The sequence below is a fragment of the Lygodium microphyllum genome, chromosome 6 (assembly GCF_053477565.2).
Source record: "Lygodium microphyllum isolate KBCC chromosome 6, Lygodium_microphyllum_v1.1.10, whole genome shotgun sequence".
Lineage (NCBI taxonomy): Eukaryota > Viridiplantae > Streptophyta > Polypodiopsida > Schizaeales > Lygodiaceae > Lygodium > Lygodium microphyllum.
Genome location: NC_141140.1, coordinates 172102337 through 172122103, shown reverse-complemented (window position 1 = coordinate 172122103; position 19767 = coordinate 172102337).

Here is a 19767-nt window from a genome sequence, read left to right as displayed (position 1 = left end):
TATGGAGGGGGGGAAAGCAATCGGAGTTCCATTACATCCATATGTGAAACTTAGTGCAGAGGACATCCTTACATCTGATGATGAGAAGGTTGAAATGGCTAAGATTCCGTATGTTTCAGCCATTGGCAATTTGATACATGCTATGGTTTCTACACATCCTAACATTGCCTTTGCAGTGGGAGTGGTTAGCAGATACATAGCAAACCCTGGCAAGAAGCATTGAGAAGCAATGAAATGTATTATTATGAGATATCTCAAGGGCACAAAGGATTTGTGCATCTACTTTGATCTATTGTTGGCTTGACGGATGCAGACTATGCTGGACATTCGGATTCCATGAAGTCTACTACAGGGTATGTGTTTAACTTCACATGGGGATCTATCTCTTGGATATCCAAGCTATAGAAGTGTATTGTATTGTCTACTATGGAGGCAGAGTATGTGACTACCACTAAGGCATGCAAAGAGGCCTTATGGCTATCACGTTTGGTTGTTGATGAGCTTGGGATTACTGAGGTTCTCATCCTCCACTGTGATAGTTAGAGTGCTATCATGTTAGTATGGAACCCTACCTTTCATGCAAAGGCAAAACACATATAGGTGAAGCATCATTTCATCAAAGAGATACTTGATAGCAAGAGCATTGAACTAGTCAAGGTACACACTCATGATAACCGTGCAAACCTTCTCACGAAGCATCTTCTAGTAGAGAGATTTGCCCATTGTCGATAGATGATATGTATTGGATAGATATAGTCTTTTCAACTTTGTACATACTTAGACTTAGCTGATTCTTTTTCTCTACCTTGGGCATATTGCCTTTAGGGGGGAGGTTGTTGGGATAAAAGGCAGTGCCCATGTCCACCCCGTAAGGGCTAGGCTGTACATAGTACATATACCTATCTAAAACATTATTGAGGTACTCTTCAGTACCACAAATCTTGTGTCTCTGTCTTTTCTCTCTCTCAACCTGCATCTTTACACAAAAACTCCATTCCAGCTAACTCAATAAAGTTTGTTAGTAGTTGTTCAACATCTTCGAAGAGGTATAATTTATTGTCGATATTTTTGCATATCACAGGGACTATGGGTTCACAAGCACTTCATATTGCACTTTTCAGAAACACTGCACTCAGAGTCGTCTCCTGATTTTCTCAATTACTTCCATGCCAAAGGTTTGATTGATGCATGTTTTGTACCATCATTGAGCACTAACATGGCATGATATCCGCTCCAGCTATATGTAGTAAATCTTAGTTACAGGTGCACTAGAGAGAGCAGCTTCATTCAACACACACTATTTCTTGCATATAGCTCCCTCCACCCGATGATCAGTTCTGTGGATCGAGTTGCCTACAATGCTCACTGAGATTATCACCATCGTTATCGCCTGCATTAAACGTGACATCCTATAAACCCCCTGATCTATATAAACCCAGCTCCTTCATTATGGTCCTCGTAGCTGCCGGCCTGGCGCTGCAGGTGGTCCGTTAAGCGTTCTTGCTGTGATGATATCTGCAATATATAAGTATCGAAGGGCTCGCTTCAATACTATATTGCAGATGCCAAGCATCTCGGGCGCCGACTGTGGCTGTTTTGTCGTATCGGCCTGCACAGATTACCGCATGCGACCCAAATGATCTCGTTGATGCCCATCGATCCTTGCTAATGTCCTGTACGGAAGCGTTTGGCACCATACATATCGGACGACGTTCTCCCCACGTACCTGCATTCGATTCCAAGGTCCTAAGTTTAAAATCGCTACAAATTTACCCACATGCTTTTCAAAAGAAAAACAAAAAAAGGGAAACAAAGTCCTATCATAAGGCGCATATAGAATTTGGGAGCTCGACTGGTCCAAATCTACTAGGCACATATCTACTACTTCCAAACTTAAAAGCCACCATAGACACGGTCCAATAGCCATGCTTTTATAGGCATGTTTATAGGCACTCTTATTTGCTCTTTACTAACATGTCAAAATTGTGATGGAGTGTGCTAGTGGACACATATATAGATGTGATTGTTGAGTGAAATTTTGAAATCATTAGCATTCTTTCCACTTTTAAAAACCCGATCTACAAGAGCAAGAAAGCAAGGTGCAAACAAGGAGCGCAAGACATCAAAGAGAGAGGATTTTAGGAGGCAAGAAGGTGTGTGAACTTGCCTTAACATATAAGGAAAGCCCCTTAACCAACATATTCACCCATACTAGCCAACATATGCCTTATTTTTATTTTCTTCGGAGTGTGTGAACTTGCTTAACATATAAGGAAAGCCCCTTAACCACCCATACTAGCCAAGGTATGGATTCCTTCCTTCTTTTTACTTTCTTCTCTTGGAACACAATATTAGTGAGTTTGGGAATCTCCTAATTCCCATTTTTGAATCCTAAAAAGATGGCACCCGGATAACATGCCCATAAGTTTATCAATACTATATGATGTGACCTATCATTGGAAAGCGCTTGAAAAATGGAATCTATTGAGCTATAAAGCACTCAATTTGGAGTTATAGTGTTCAAGTTATGACAAATCCAAAGATTTGGCCATGTGTCCCAAACTTATGGAAAATTACCATATTCCCCAATATGGTGTTTTGGGATCTAATTGCTTTTTTTTCATTGTTGTGTTGTCTATGAGCACCTACTTGGGATTTTCTTTCCTCAATACTATGAAAATACAATGTTTGTTTGTCAAAACCAACGAAAAAAAAAAGAAAAAATACGCTATTGGATTCCGTCCATAAGACTATCGTAGGAAGTGTAACTCTCTGTAAACTTTGAGGCTATTATGGATGCACATATAAACATGATTCCACATTATTTGAGAATTGTTATAAGCATCTCTATAGATGAGATTTGTAGAGTTGCACAAAACAAAAAGAACTTGTCAAGTACAATCATTGTGATATTGTTTGGATATGTGGATGCTTTGGTTTATTGCTATGCCTTTATGCCTTTTGTTTGTGCATGTTATAGGAATGCATATATGTGGAAAAGAAACCACATTTGGATGTGCATCATGTGTATAGCTATTGCTAATTGTGCGTTAATTGTATAGTTTGCCATGCTTATAGTATTCTATGTACTTGTATCAATAGTCACTACAAGATATAGGCCTTATATCGACGTTAAAAGCGATGAAAATGTAAATAAAAAATTTCACGCCCATCGTCACAAAAAGCATCGTTATTGGTGATGCCATCGAACAGTTGGTATTAACGTTGTTATCAACGTCGCTATTAGTGACACAAATAACGATGCTGATAATGACGCTTTGCCATGCTAATAATGACGCCAATAACAACACATGCAGTAAATTTGTGATGCTAATAGCGACGTAACAAGTAAAAAAAATTGTGGCAGCATTATGTGCTTTATTTGCGCCATACAAAATAGTTTATGCACTATGTACAATGCTCGTGTAAATAAAGACAAAGTGTACTTAGATCATAATAGTGATACACGAAATAAATATATGATCGCATAATGAAAGCGACTGGTACAATCATGGCAAGGTATCACTATCACATAGAAAATATCTACACAGATCACGTGACCAAAAACAAGGGTGTGTGAACTCCAAGGATCCAAGGGCAAGCTATAGATCATCGCTATCCAAAAGCTCGTCCCGCCGCAAAGGAACATCAAATGGACTCTGCAAAAAAAGAAACAACTACACATCAGTCCACCATACAATAATGCATTCTAATTAAACATGGTAACTATAGACAAGAAAGATGAGTGACTTACAGGGCCGCCACATCCATACAATCGGTCGATCAATGTAGTGAGACCGTGCCTCTCTGCATATCGAGTCTCAAGATCACGATTTGTAATGGAGTAGTGCAAAGAAAAAAAAATACTAACTGCTAGAAACACGATTGTCAGTACAAAGGATATTGCAAAAAAATAAGCAAGAAAAATAAAAAAGAAACTTAGTAAAGTCCTCCAGATATGTCCTATGGTCGCCACTCCCAAGATGATGGACCACTCTGGCCTCTAGTCGTGCCCTCGCTGCCTCACGCTACAGTCCTCAACGTCCTTGAGAATCTGTAGTATCCTCCCTGAGTCGTGCCAGTCCTCTGCATCTAGCCACTCGGGCTTTGCGACCCCACTCTTGAGTGCCTTGCGTATGTCTGATCATCTGTGTGACATATATGTATCCATGTACTCCATCATCCAACTGAAGCATCAGATCGTACCGAAGTAGATCTAATAGAGCGGCCTGACAATGTCCGAGGCAGTTCCTGGTCTGCCATGTCTCTGAACCTCACCATCTAATCTGAAGACATACGCGTGAAGTTATCCTACAACTCCTCATCACTCATCCCTCGACTCATCTTAATGATCTTAGTATCCACAAAGGTTACCTACACAGACAAAAGATGATGTTAGTATAATCAATTTAAATCATACAAAACATGGTAATATAAATCTTTAAAAAATGATCTTACTTAAAATGCATATCTTATGTACCTTTATAAGCGATTCGTCAACAAATTGAGTAAGTGGATGCTCCAAGTATGGAAGTATCCTATGGTTCCATGTCAATCTCCTGACACAACTCGGCATAACTTGGAAGGTCGATAAATATGTCACCACAAAAGGATGAGTCCACCTCATTCTCAAAGAATTCTTGGACTCCTATATTTCCATCATTGTTACCCGATATGCTGACTCCTCTACATGCTTCAAGCTTTCGGTAGCCTCCACCCCTTGCAATATCAACCTCTCTATTTGCATATTATCCTCATCTATGCTCGGAATATTGCTTTGATCATATACTCTCACACTTTGGGGAGATGAAGGTATAACATACCACCATCGAGGTTGTCCCAGGTCTAGATAAAAGATTACCTATTCACAAACATGTACAAGAGAGATTTAACTATTGTAACATGTACCATGTCATAATACAATTAACAAATAAATGAGTTCATGCACGTGTTCATAATGGGCCAGCAACACAAAGGTATTGCAGAAATCCGTCCATTTTTTTTCGAAATCTATTTTAAGAAATCCAAATGGACCTCGTCGAACTGTTGCTCCAACTCCTTCAAGTACCACTTTGAACCACTGCACATCGAATAGTATCATGGAGAAGCTACGATAATCCACCGTAACAATACTTTGCAAGTTTCCAAAATACTCCATCTCATCTATCACTGTGTTTGGATCCGTTGCTCGTCGTCGGCTCTCTTGCTTGAACCTTGCCATGATACCATAGTCTGTTGTGAAGTGCATTTTGTCAATATGCTCCACGCGTGAAAATGTTGTCCGCGCGACCACGCTGCACTATATATTTTGTACTGTACATTGAAACACTCAATTAGTTGTTGCATATAAAATATAGATACAACAAACCCTAAACATGTCATCACCTTTGGACTACATCCCCTCGAGAATTTCCACTCCTCGTTTGAGACCTCTGCCCCTTCGCGAGACGCTGCGGTCGAAGCTCCATGCAACCATTGCATTGACGTAAACCACGGCATATTCTCCATGCCCTCGGGATATCGAATCGGTCGATGGCAAGTACTATGTGGAAATTCAGATCGCGGTTCCTCTCAATCTTGCCTAGCTTGCTGGTACCTGACCAGCCACGTCTCCATAGAGGCATGGTGCAACATACAAGATTGATTTACTTTCTCCTCCATTGCAGCATCCATTCTTTTTTCTATCCCATTTCCAACCACCACATCTCCAGTCAGTCTATCATCGTCCTTCAGCGACCATAGCATACTATTGTCTGGATCCACTGTTGGTATCCATTGTGAAATATGCACTAGCACCTCAGACACAAACCAACCTTCAGCCATGCTACCTTCTGGCTGAGCTCGTTGTCACACAAAGCCTTTCAAGGTTTTCATGAAGCGCTCCAAGAAGAACATCCATCGCATATGGACAGGTCCAGTAATCTCCACTTTATCTACAATGTGCACAAGAAGGTGGATTTGTATCATGAGCATGCTAGTAGGTAGGTATTTCTCAAAGAGGCAGACCGTCTCCACTGCTCCCCACCTCGCGGATTCAATAGAGGATGTCTTAATCTCCTTCTATGAGATCCATTGCACCAAAGTCGACAACCTGTAAATGGCCCTACGTATTTTTGGAGTAAGGCATCCTGCGATCGTGATCGATAGTATAAACTGCCACAAATGAGAAAGCATTATGAACAATAGCTACACTTCAATTAGCAAAATGCGCATGCCAATTACAATCCATTCGTAGTACAAAATTGACATATCTTATGTCAGTCATGGGATTTTAGTCGTGATAATTGGTCGTCTTTAGGAAATGCAGACCTGAGAGAACGCATCATACTCATCGGAGTACAGATAGACTTGACTACTTGCTTCACAATGCACTCTTCTTTAGTAGACAAAACCCAAGGAGCATGAGGTAGCTGCATACGACCATCAGCACTCGACTACGGCCAAAGTGCCTCCATCTTACCTACCTGCTTCAAATCCATTCATGCCCCTATAGTGTCTCTCTTTCCTGTGATGTGGTCCCATAGCAAGCTGCCCACATTCTTGAAAATATGCATGGGATCCAACAAGTGGTTGATCTATAAGTGGGTCCAATATGGCAACTCGTAAAAAACTGAGAACTACCACATTCCATTTGGATGTGACTCCGCATGGACCATTTTTAGCTCGTACCAGCTTTGGGCATTCATACTACGTGTTGGAGGTCATCCAAGAAAACCTTTCCTGAGTTCATGACCCTCCGGCAAGAAAGCGGCGTGTCCTTGATATACCATCTTCTTCATGGTTCATGACCTTCGAGAGTCTAACTGTGGCCCGCACAATGGACATGCATGATTACCTGAGATAACGAGACCTGTCCCGACACCTCTATCCAGTGAATACAAACTTGAACGAGCTATGATAGATATTACCAATGAGAATGAAAGCCTATTTACCTGAGCACTCTCCGAATCCCGGAAAGTCATGCATGGTCCACATGAGAATGGCTCGAATATTGGCAGACTGTCGACCATTGCGCTTGCTCATATCTTGCACGATGACCCCCTCCTCCCACAAAATCTTAAGCTCATCGACTAATTGACAAAGATACACGTCTATATTTTTGACTTTGTACTGGGGCCGAGGATGAGTAAGCTAAGGATGAGATGTCCTTTTTTTGTAGAAAGCCATGGAGGGATATTGGAGTTGATAAGGGCTATAGGCCACACACTGTAATAAGTTGAGCGTAGATCGAATGGGTTCATGCCATCCATTGCAAGACCGAGTCAAAGATTCCTTGGCTCTCAGGCAAAGCCTCGGAAGGTAGAGTTAATGTGGCTCCATGCGCATGAATCCGCTGACATTCGTTGAACTCCATCTGTGGACCTATTCTGCGCATGCCACATTGTTAAGCTCGCCATGCCAAACATACGAAACATGAGGTTTATGCGTGGAATAAGCGGAAAGTGTCTAAGAACTTTTTGAGGGATATGGTTTTCCCTTGCAAGTCTTGTACTACCGATCGCGATCGCAAGATGCCTTACTCCAGAAAAACACGGGGCCATTTACAAGTTGTCGACTTTAGTGCAATGGATCTCACAGAAGGAGATTAAGATGTCCTCTATTGAATCCACGAGGCGGGGAGCAGTGGAGACGGTCTGTCTCTTTGAGAAATACCTGCCTACCAACATGCTCACGATAAAAATCGACCTTCTTGTGCATCTTGTAGATGAAGTGGAGATTGCTAGACCTATCCATACGCGATGGATGTTCTTCTTGGAGCGCTTCATGAAAACCTTGAAAGGCTTTGTGTGACAACGAGCTCGGCCAGAAGGTAGCATGGCTGAAGGCTAGTTGGTGTCTAAGGTGCTAGTGCATATTTCACAATGGCTACCAACGGTGGATCTAGACAACAAAATGATGTGGTCGTTGAAGGACGATGATAGACTGACTGGAGATGTGGTGGTTGGAAATGGGTTAGAAAAAAGAATGGATGCTGCAATGGAGGAGAAGGTGAATCACTTTTGTATGTTGTACCATGCCTTCATGGAGACGTGGCTCGTCAGGTACCAAATCACTAAGTAAGATTGGGAGAAAGTGCGATCTGAAGTTCGACATAGTACGTGCCATCGACCGATTCAATATCGCGAGGGCATGGAGAAGATGCCACAGTTCATGTCAACGCGATGATTGCATGGAGCTTTGACCGCAGCGTCTGGGGCAGAGGTCTCAACTGAGGAGTGGGAATTCTTGAGGGGATATAGTCCAAAGGTGATGAAATGTTTAGGATTTTTCGTATCTATATTTTATATGCGACAACTAATTTGAGTGTTTCAATGTACAGTACAAAATATATAGTGCAGTGTGGTCATGCGGACGGCATTTTCGCGTGGAGTATATTGACAAAATGTGCTCCACAATGGACTATGGTATCATGGAAAGGTTCAAGCAGGAGAGCCAATAACGAGCAATGGATCCAAACACGGTTCTAGATGAGATGGAGTATTTTGGGAACTTGCAAAGTATTGTTACGGTGGATTACCGTAACTTCTCCATGATTCTATTCGATGTGCAGTAGTTCAAAGTGGTACTTGAAGGAGCTGGAGCAAGAGTTCGATGAGGTCCATCTAGATTTCTCAAAATAGATTCCGAAAAAAAATGGACGGATTTGCACGACACCTTTGTGTTGTTGGCCCATTGTGAACAGGTGCATAAACTCATTTGTTTGTTAATTGTATTACGACATGGTACATTTCACAATAGTTTAATCTCTCTTATACATGTTTGTGAACAGGTAATCTTCTATCGAAACCCAGGACAACCTTGATGGTGGTATGTTATACCTTTAGCTCCCCGAAGTGTGAGGGTATATGATCAAAGCGATGTTCCGAGCATAGATAAGGACAATATGCAAATAGAGGGGTCGATATTGCAAGGGGTGGAGGCTACCGAAAACTTGGAGCATGTAGAAGAGCCAGCATTGGCTAACAATGATTCTTTGAGAACGAGGTGGACTCATCCTTTTGTGGTGACATGTCTATTAACCTTCCTGTGTATGCGGAGTTATGTCACGAGATTGACATGGGACCATAGGATACTTCATACTTGGAGCATCCACTTACTGAATTCGTTGACTAATCACTTATAAGGGTACATAAGATATGCATTTTAAGTGAGATCATTTTTTTAGAATTTATATTACCGTGCTTTTTATGATTTAAATTGATTATACTAACATCATTTTTTATTTGTGCATGTGACCTTTTTAAGATGAGTCGAGGGATGAGCGATGAGGAGTTGCAGGATATCTTCATACGCATGTCTCCAGATCAGATGGCGAGATTCAGAGACAGGACCAGAAGCTGTCTCGGACATCGTCATGCCGCTCTATTAGATCTACTTCGGCGCGATCAGATGCTTCAACTTCGAGCAGATGAGGTCGATGCTCCAGACTTGAGCCAGAGGGAGGGAGTGCTTCAGGGTTAGGGGGATGATATAGAGATACGGAGGCAATGAGCTCATGGTCGGCACAGGATACAAGTGCAACTCCTCACTCTCGTGGCGGTTCCAGGGAGCGTGGCTCAAGTGGTTGCTGTGGAGGCATGGATGCAATGTCTCCGTCTCGTTGTTCTGCTGGAGTTACGTCACCTCCATGATTTGTCACACCTGTGGGGACATCTACTCCAGTTACTCCGGATTTTGCTCAGCCGTTTGCAAATGGCACCCCTATGGGTGCTACGCCAATAGATACTACCATGGTCGGTACACCGGATGTACATGGGTCTCTTGGATATGCCCTGGAGCATGGAAACAGGTGGGAGAGGACCCATCTTAGGCATACCCCAGAGGGAAATGCCTATCTTGTCGATGATAGGTTAGGAGCCATCATCATGAATGATGAGGGGAGGAGGGTGATGGCTCGCATGAGAGAGTTGTGCCAACAAGTTTTTCGGCGCGTCTTAGATCATTGGAAAAACATACCGGAGGGGAGCAAGGACTACATAGTAGCATCCTTGCATGGGAGTTTCCGGTTCTAGCCACAGCAAATAGATTTTCTATGGGCTAGTTGATGGACTACATTCGTGCATATATGTCATACAAACGATTGGGCGCACTCAACAGTGGGACTGCAAAGCTCTAGTGGCTAGACGCGGACGACTGGCACCGACTGAGGGAGGAGGCTACAAATTCTCCAAGATGTTGGAGTCACCAGCGCGAGGGGGCGAGGGCATGACTAGAGGCCGGAGTGGTCCATCATCTTGGGAGTGGCTACCACAAGACATATCTGGAGGACTTTTAAGTTTTTATTTTGTTTTGCTTGCTAATTTTTTTGCAATATCCTTTGTACTGACAATCATGTTTCTAACAGTTAGTATTTTGTTTTCTTTGCAGCACTCCATTACAAATCATGATCCGACTGGCCTTGAGACTCAATATACAGAGAGGCACAATCTCATTGCATTGATTGACCGATTGTATAGATGCAGCGGCCTTGTAAGTCACTCATCTTTCTTGTCTGTAGTTACCATGTTTAATTAGAATGCATTATTCTATGGTGGACTGATGTGTAGTTGTTTATTTTTTTGTAGAGTCCATTCGATGCTCTTTTGTGATAGGACAAGCTTTCGGATGGCAAGGATATATAGCTCACCCTTGGATCCTTGGAGCTCACACACACTTCTTTTTTGGTCGCCTGAGCTATGTAGACATTTTCTATGTAGTAGTGATATCTTGTCATGATTGTACCAGTCACTTTCATTATGCGATCATGTATTTATTTCATGTATCAATGTTATGATTTAAGTACACTTTGTTTTTGTTTACATGAGCATTGTACACAATGCAGAAACTATTTTGTATGGCCCAAATAAAGCACACAGTGCTATATGTGGTAGGGTAGCTTGCTGCCCTGCCACAAATATTTTGTTTCCCTGTTACCGCTATTAGCGTCACAAATTTACCTGCACGCATCATTATTTGAGCTAGAAACATCATCTAAACTACATCTACAATTAGCCCTTGGACTAGGAGACAAAGGAGTAGCCCCATATCTTTAGGTAGATCTACAAGTGTTGTAGGTAAAGAAAAAGGAAAGAAAAAAGTGTTGGATGATAATGATGCATCTATTAGTCATTTGGGATTTGGTAGAGATTCTAGTGGTGTAGAGAGTTTGGATGATGAGAGCCATGGGAACAAGGTGAAAAGAGAAGAGATAAAGACTCAAATCATAGAATTTCATTCATGGCATCCTATTTCGTGTGCATATAGTCAAATCAAAACATTTGGTGCATAGATCAAAGTCTTGCCTTCCATCTCTCACCAATCTTGTCAATACAAAGAGACATAATCATGCAAATTGAGGGGGCACAAAACACCTACCTCCTCCCCTCTCCTCCATGCTAAATTTGGGCTTATTTTAAGCCATTAAGGCTTAATCTTTAAACTTCAAATTAATCGATTCCATCTCCCATGCATTCACACTTTCCAAAAGCGGTTTCGGCCTCATTGGAAGAGTAAATGACCTTCGAATTCCAGTCCGTCTGGATGGCTAGCCTCATGGCATTAAAATCAATCAATTTAACCTCTCTCATGAAATTTATAGCTCCCAAATCCAATAGCCACTTCACATTGCCATATCTTGCGATGACCATTAAATGGGGGGTCAAACGACCTCTGATTGATGAGTGGAGACTAGAGTTGGATTTGTGGGATCAAAATGCATCTAGGAAAACTCGAGCTCCTTCATCTAGACTTGATTCATTTTCCATGAGATCTTGCTCTTTTATGCCTCCCACACCACTTTTACATTCTTAAAATCACTTCAAAGTTCAGCTCTCATGGGCGACCATAGAATAGGGCAACTTAGCTTGTCAAATTCAGTATTGATCTGTATATACGTAAATCATAAAGAGCATCAAGGCTGTCTCAATTTCTAGCTTTAATGGAGTTGATTAAGTGGCAACATAGAGCTTCTCTTCTTAAAACATATGTTGCTACTATCAACTCCTATGGCTTTGGTGACATGCCCACTAAATGTGGATTTGTAATCTCTCTAGGAACACAAAAGGGTTTAAATTTCATCAAATCTATTGCTATCTAGAAGACCTAAATTGATTTTGTCAGAGCTACTAGCAAACATAGTGAATGTATTGTCAAGCCATTTGAGGCATGTGATAATAGTCTCACCTATATCACCATCCATGTTTGCAACTAGTTCTAAGATCAAGTCTCATATATAATGGGTAAATATCTAAAGGTGGTTTAAGTTTAATAACACATACTTGATGGTTATGCATATGTAATACTGGCTGAGGTTTTGATTCTGGATCATTGACTCAAACTTAGTTTCTATTAGTAATTGCTATCTTCTTTGGTTTTGGTTGCTTGTGGTTCTCAACAAGCATCGTTCGGAATGGAGTAGCCATTAGCCCTTGCCATTTTGTGAACTTTAGCTCCCAAAAGAAGTGCTTATTAAAATATGAGAAGAGAATGCTATTATATTTGAATATTGATGTGTATGGACACACTTAGAGCCATCACCAAGGAACTATTTTCCCCTAGCCATGCCTATATGCCTATTCACTTTTAGGCATACTTAGTCTTGTAAATTTTCTGTATTGATACCTTTCAATACTCTTTGAGTTGTGCTGTCTCAAGCTTATTCTCCTAGCCATGTACATACATTGTTATAATCCTAAATCCTACTAAGAAGGCAAAACTGATTGTATTTTTTGGTTCCTCATAGGTCTTCTTCATATTTTCTGAGTTAATGGTTAGTATTGTGGCAGCAAGTATAACTAGTTGAAGTGGTGCCCTTTTCCTACGTTTTTGGGGGTCTAACTAGAGGTTATTGTTGGGATGATTTATTAATGGTTGGCACTTATGGTTGGAGTACCTGATTTTGTTTAGGACTCAAAGCAATAACCGATTGTTTCAAGTCATTTGTTGCAAGTACTACAAGTTTTTTTTTTGATAAAAATTCATAGGCTTAATTTGTTCATCTCTTATTCCTTTAGAGTTTCTCACCTAGCATAGCATGTTCTATTGGGGTGATTATTGATGGCATGAAAATTTTTTAGTTGATAGCAAGGATGAATTTAAAATTTTGGAGGGATTAGATGGTTTTTCAAGCTTAAATAGCCAATTCCATCTATTCTTAATGTAGTAACCTTGGATACATATAAGGCCTTAGGGACCCATTGCATTGCGATGCTAATATTTCTTGAGTATCCATGGCACATTGGTCTTAGATTATCGTAAGTAGACCCACTTGCTTGCTAGGAAGACTGAACACCACCCATTGTGGAGTCACCCATGCGTACATTAAATTAACATGACACCGAAAAAGGACAAGCCTCCCTGTTAACTTCTCACACACAGAATCCTCTTTGTGTATGAGCCTTGGAAAATAAATATAGTTTTACAAAATCCATCACAAAACCTCACTTAATCCACCATGGAATAAAAACTCATGGAATCCACCGTGGTCTCACAGAATCCATCGTGGAATATGCCTTGTGGCATCATACCCCCAGGGTGGGATAGCAATTGTCCTCAATTGCTATTAGTTTAATGTGGAGCTAGCACTGAGGGGTAAGCACTTAGGTCTCGGGCATGAATCAATTGGGCCTCTTCAACTGGATGATTTTTAAACTTAACCAAATATCTAGAGTATCTATGGCCAGTTCTAGTGGTCATAAAGTTTGTGTCAAGAATAGTTTCGAGCTCAAGGATTTCAGTTTCTTCTTCTAGCGAAGGAAGGTTTTCAAAAACAGGGTGTATATGTAATTGGCCTCTAAAAGGTCAAAACAAACTGATATGAAAAGTATTGTGGATTTTCCAGTGTTGGGGTAATTCTAATTTAAATGCATTTTCATTGATTTTGTGAATGATTTTGAAAGGTCCATAAAGTCTAGGGGCTAACTTAACAATAGGGTGTTTCTCAACAGTTTGTAATCTTCTCTTTTCAACGCGTAACAAAACATAATCATCAACTTTGAAACTCATAGCTTTTCTTTTCTTGTTAGCTTGTTTAGTGTATGATTGCTTGGCTTTCGCAATCATGTCTTTGACTTCAGCAAAAATTGTAGCATGCATATTGGCAATATCATCAGCAGCTTTAACTTTGTTTGACAATGATGTAATAGGTGTAGGCAATCTATTTCCATAAATGATTTCAAAAGGTGCTTTCTGTGTAGCTATGTGTGGTGTGCTATTTTATGCAAACTAAAGTAAATACAAGTGTGTATTCCATGTTTGTGGTTTTGAAATTGTGTATGCATGCAAAAGATCTAAAATTGTATTGTTAGTAGCTTCTGTTTGCCCATTTGTTTCAAGATGAAATGAAGATGAGAAATCAATCTTTGTACCTAAATTAGCAAATCAAGTAGTCAAAAAATTATTACAGAATCTAGAATCACAGTCAGAAATAACAACTTTCGGCAAACCATGGTTGGTAAAAATAGTTTTCAAAAACAATTGAGCAACTCGAGATGCAGTTAATGTTTTCTTGCATGGAATGAAATATGCTTGTTTGCTAAATCAATCTACAATAGTCCAAATCATATCATGATTAGCTTAGGTGTTAGGAAAACGAGTTATAAAATCCATGGAAATATGTTCCCATAGTCTTTCTAGAATTGGTAAAGGCATTAAACAACTATACTGCCTACCTTGGTGTCGCTTAACTCTTTGAAAAATTAAACACTCAGATACAAAGTTAGAAACATCAGATTCCATCTATGGCGAAAATTAAACTTGAAAATTTAAAAGGTTTATTCAAAATTAAATTTCAATATATATTATTTAATTTCATTTTCAATATATATTTAGAAGTATCTTATCCTTCTACTTTAATCATGAGACGAATATTATCCTTCTATGATAAAGGTGAACTAGCCCAAATCCTTTTCACTTGTATTTTTCACAAGTAGGCAATTTCTCCTCACATTGAATCGAATGAGTTTTCTCTTAAAATGAATAGGTCTTAGGAAGAAGTGAACCCTCCTTTTCCCAAACACTACTTAAAAGCTACCATAAACATGGTCCAATAGTCGTGCTTTTACAAGCATGCTTATATGCGTTTTACTAACGTGTCAAAATTGTGATGGAGTGTGCTAGTAGACACATATATAGACATAGTTGTAGACTGAAAATTTAAAATCATTAACATTATTTCCTATTTTAGAAATCCAAGCTACAAGAGAAAAAAAGAAAGGTGCAACAAGGAGCGCAAGATACTAAAGTGAGAGGAATCTAGGAGGCTGGAAGGAGTGTGCAAACTCGCATAACATGTAAGGAAAGCCCTTTAACTTCCCATAGTAGCCAAGGTATGGCTTCCTTCCTTCTTCTTCTTTTCTTCTCTTTGGATCTAATTGCTTTTCTTTCATAGTCGTGTTGTCTTTGAGGACCTACTTGGGATTTATTTTCCTCAATACTATGCTACTCAAATCCTTCCATTAGCTCAACAAGCATATGCCTCACTTTCTGTCAAACAAGATGGCTATCTTGCTTTAGGGGAAGAGTATGCACATCTAGACTAGGAGGAATATCCCTCACCTCATTATAGCTCTCAAGGCAAAAATATCACGAAATTCTTAGATCACGGACACGTAGTCTTTCCTCTCTTCCAAAAGTGAGTAAAAATCCTAATTTAATCGGTCGTGGCTCATTGAACATACCAAGATCTAGCTCAATCACATGCGCGTCTCTAATTTTGTCTTGAGCTTCTATAGACTCATTCAAAGTCACCTGGTAGACATCTTCTATAGTGGACCCCTCTCTTGATTCATCACTTACTTGACAAAGTATCACTACCAGAAGGATCCTCTAATGCATCTAATTCTATCAAAGATAAGGGTACTCTCTTGCTTTGAGGAGATTTAGGATATACATCCACTATTACATGTCTGGCATCTCTACCAAAAATCAGACAATTAGTGGGTATATCAACTTGATAAACGGATTGCAAGATCCATGGCCTCCCTAATAATATTTGATAGCTTGGCTACCTTGCAAACCTAATAATCCTAAATTCCAAAATGCATTCTACGTTAGTGACAATCATGTGGACCTTGGTAAGCAATATTCCGGTTGTCTTAAACTGCCATCAACTATCCATAGAATTGTGGAGGCATCCTTTTGGATTTCTAGTTCAGTCTTTCTATCAATTCTGAATTCACAATGTTGATGGGATATCCCGTGTCCACAATGGCATGATCCAGTAATATGTCATTGTTAAGCGTTTTTGTGTAAACTAAAAACCCCTAAAAAAGATTTAGGTAGATAGATTTTTTTTATAGTTTAGATATTGTGTAGTTATTTGATTTGTTGCTTTGTAGTTGATTTTTTGTGTTTGTTTAGTTTAGGAGTTATTTTTATCTTTTTTTTTGGATTTTTGAGTGTCGAAACTTGAAATCCTTGGTTGAGGTTGGAGTTTTGTAGATAGGTTGGAGCTGAAGTTTGTTGGGATAAAGGGTAATGCCCATATCTGCCCATAAGGGTCCAGGCTGTATATAGTACATATACCTATCTAAAACATTATTGAGATACTCTTCAATACCAAAAATCTTGTGTCTCTATCTTTTCTCTCTCTCAAACTGCATCTCTACATAGAAGCTCCATTGCAATTCACTACAACATATAGGCCTTATACAGACGTTAAAAGCGACGAAAATGAGAATAACAAAATTTGCCCTCGTCATCGCAAAAAGCATCGTTATTGGCGACGCCATAGAACAGTCGATATCAGCATCGCAAAATATCAATGCTGACACCAATGCCAATACCGACGCTGACAACGATGATTTGTGACGCAAATAACGACGCCAATAACGACGCGAGTAGTAAATTTGGGACACTAATAGCAACGGTAACAGGGAAAAAAAATGTGACAGGGCAGCAAGCTATCCTGCCACATATAGCATTATGTGCTTTATTTGAGCCATAAAAAATAGTTTCTGCACTGTATACAATGCACTTGCAAACAAAAACAAAGTATAATGAAATCATAACACTGATACATGAAATAAATACATGATCGCATAATAAGCGATTGGTACAATCATGACAAGATATCACTAATATATAGAAAATGTCTACAGAGGTCAAGCAACCAAAAAATAAAGGTGTGTGAGCTCCAAGGATTCAAGGGTGAGCTACATATCCTTGCCCTCCGAAAGCTCATCCCGTCGCAAAGGAGCATCGAACAGACTCTACAAAAGAAGAAACAACAACACATCAGTCCACCATACAATAATGCATTCTAATTAAACATGGTAACTACAGACAAGAAAGATGAGTGACTTACAGGGCCGCCGTATCTATACAATCGGTCAATCAATGAAGTGAGACCGTGCCTCTTTGCATATCGAGTCTCAAGGCCGATTGGATCGCGATTTGTAATGGAGTGTTGCAAAGAAAATAAAATGCTAACTGTTAGAAACATGATTGTTTGTACAAAGGATATTGTAAAAAAATAAACAAGAAAAACAAAAGAAAAACTTACAAAGTCCTCCAAATATTTCATGTGTCCGCCACTCCCAAGATGATGGATCACTTCGGCCTCGAGTCGTGCCCTCGCCGCCTCGCACTGCTGACTCCAACATCCTGGAGAATCTATAGCCTCCTCCCTCAATCGGCACTAGTCGTCCGCATCTAACCACTCGGGCTTTGCAGTCCCACTCTTGATTGCCTTGCGTGCGTCGGATCGTCTATGTGACATATATGCACGCATGCAATCCATCATCCAGCCCGTAGAAAATCTATCTATTGAGGCTGGAACTGGAAACTCCTCATGAAAGGATGCTACTATGTAGTCCTTGCTCCCCTTCAGTATGTTCTTCCAATGATCTAAGACACTATGCCGAAAAACTTATTGGCACAACTCTCTCATGCGAGCCATCACCCTCCTCCCCTCATCATTCATGATGATGGCTCTTGACCTATCATCGACTAGATATGCATATCTCGCTGGGGTCTGCCTAAGATGGGTCCTCTCCCATCTACGTCCATGCTCTTGGGCATATGCAGGAGACCCATGTGCATCCGGTGTACCAACCGGGGTAATATCTCTCGGAGTGGCATCCATAGGGGTGCCACCTTGCTGACGGTTGAGCAAAAGTCGGAGTAACTGGAGCAGATATTTTCACAGGTGTGACAAATCCTGGAGGTGATGCAACTCCAGCTGAACAAGATATGGAGACACCGCGTCCGTGCCTCCACAGCATCCACCTGAGCTTGAGCCATGCTCCCTGGAACCGCCACGAGAGCGAGGAGTCTTTTTTTTCTTTCTTAAATTGTTATCATCTCCTTCCATCTCTCTCTCTTTTTCTACGTTACGACTACGACCACAACCATGACCACGACCACGACCACGACCATGACCATGACCATGACCACCAAGACCACGACCACCACAATGACGACTACGACCACGACCATGTTTCGGACTACGACCACGACCACGACCACTATGACCACAACCATGACCACAACTATGACTACGAATACCACTACCACCACCACCAGGACTACGACTACGACTACGACTACGACGATGACTATAACTACGACTACGACCAGGGCCACGACTATGACCATGACTACGACTATGATGACCACAACCATGACCCACAACCACAACCACGACTACGACGACCACGACCACAACTACGACCATGACCATGACCGTGACCACGACCATGACCACGACTACAACTACGATGACCACGACCATGACGACTATGATGACCACGATCACCATGAACACGACTACGAATACAACTACAACCATGACCACGATCACGACCACGACTACGACTACGACGACCACAACCACGACCACGACCATGACTACGACTATGACTACAACCATGACGACGACCACGACCACGATGACCATGACTATGGGTAGGTTGCACTCACTAAGAATAGGATTGGCGATTCACCTCATCTTCTCTCCATCATCAATAGAATTCTCCTTTACCATTTACAACTCACCCATCTTCTCTCCACACTATTGCACACTACAATCTCTATGAGGGCATGAAATTGGGATCTCCACAAATACCAAATCATGATCTCTAGCTTGATGGTTGCATATATACTACTACTACTCATGGAATAAACCTTAAAATAGTTATTATGCTCAAATATATGCTTGTTAGAGCATAAATTTGTTCCTAAGACTATTCTAAGGAAGAAAGAGAGTTAATGATAAAAGAGTGTCCTTCCTTGCAAGTGATTTTATATTATATTTATTAATTAAAATTGATAGTTGAAGATGAGTTTCCTAAGAGATCTTGTGGTGATGCTATTTTAGTTTTGCGAAGCATATATATGAATGATGCTGTTTTAGTTTTCTGTATTTGTCTTTTTAAGAAGAGATTGATTTTTATGAAATATCCAAAGTTATTTTTGGGATTACGTTATGAAATATGAATGTTTTTCATACTGATAGGTTGATTGCCTTCGTTGTATATTTGCGTGGTGGAGGCTAGGACAAGCCCCATATATCAGAGGTCTCTTTGCAAGAAGAACATTATGCTAGGAGGCACAAGTATGTTAGGGCTCTGTAGCCATATATCCCTTAGGTTTGTTGAGGATCGGCCTAACCCCTATGAGCCTAGGATAAGCTTATTATAAGGTCCTATTTACTTTTCTCTCTTTCTCTCCCTCTCTCATTTCCTCTCTCTCCCTCACCCTGACCCTCTCTTTCTCTCTTTTCCTATTAGGTTTAATGATTTTCTCTCTCCTCTCTCTCTCATATTTCATTTTCTCTCTCCTCTCCAT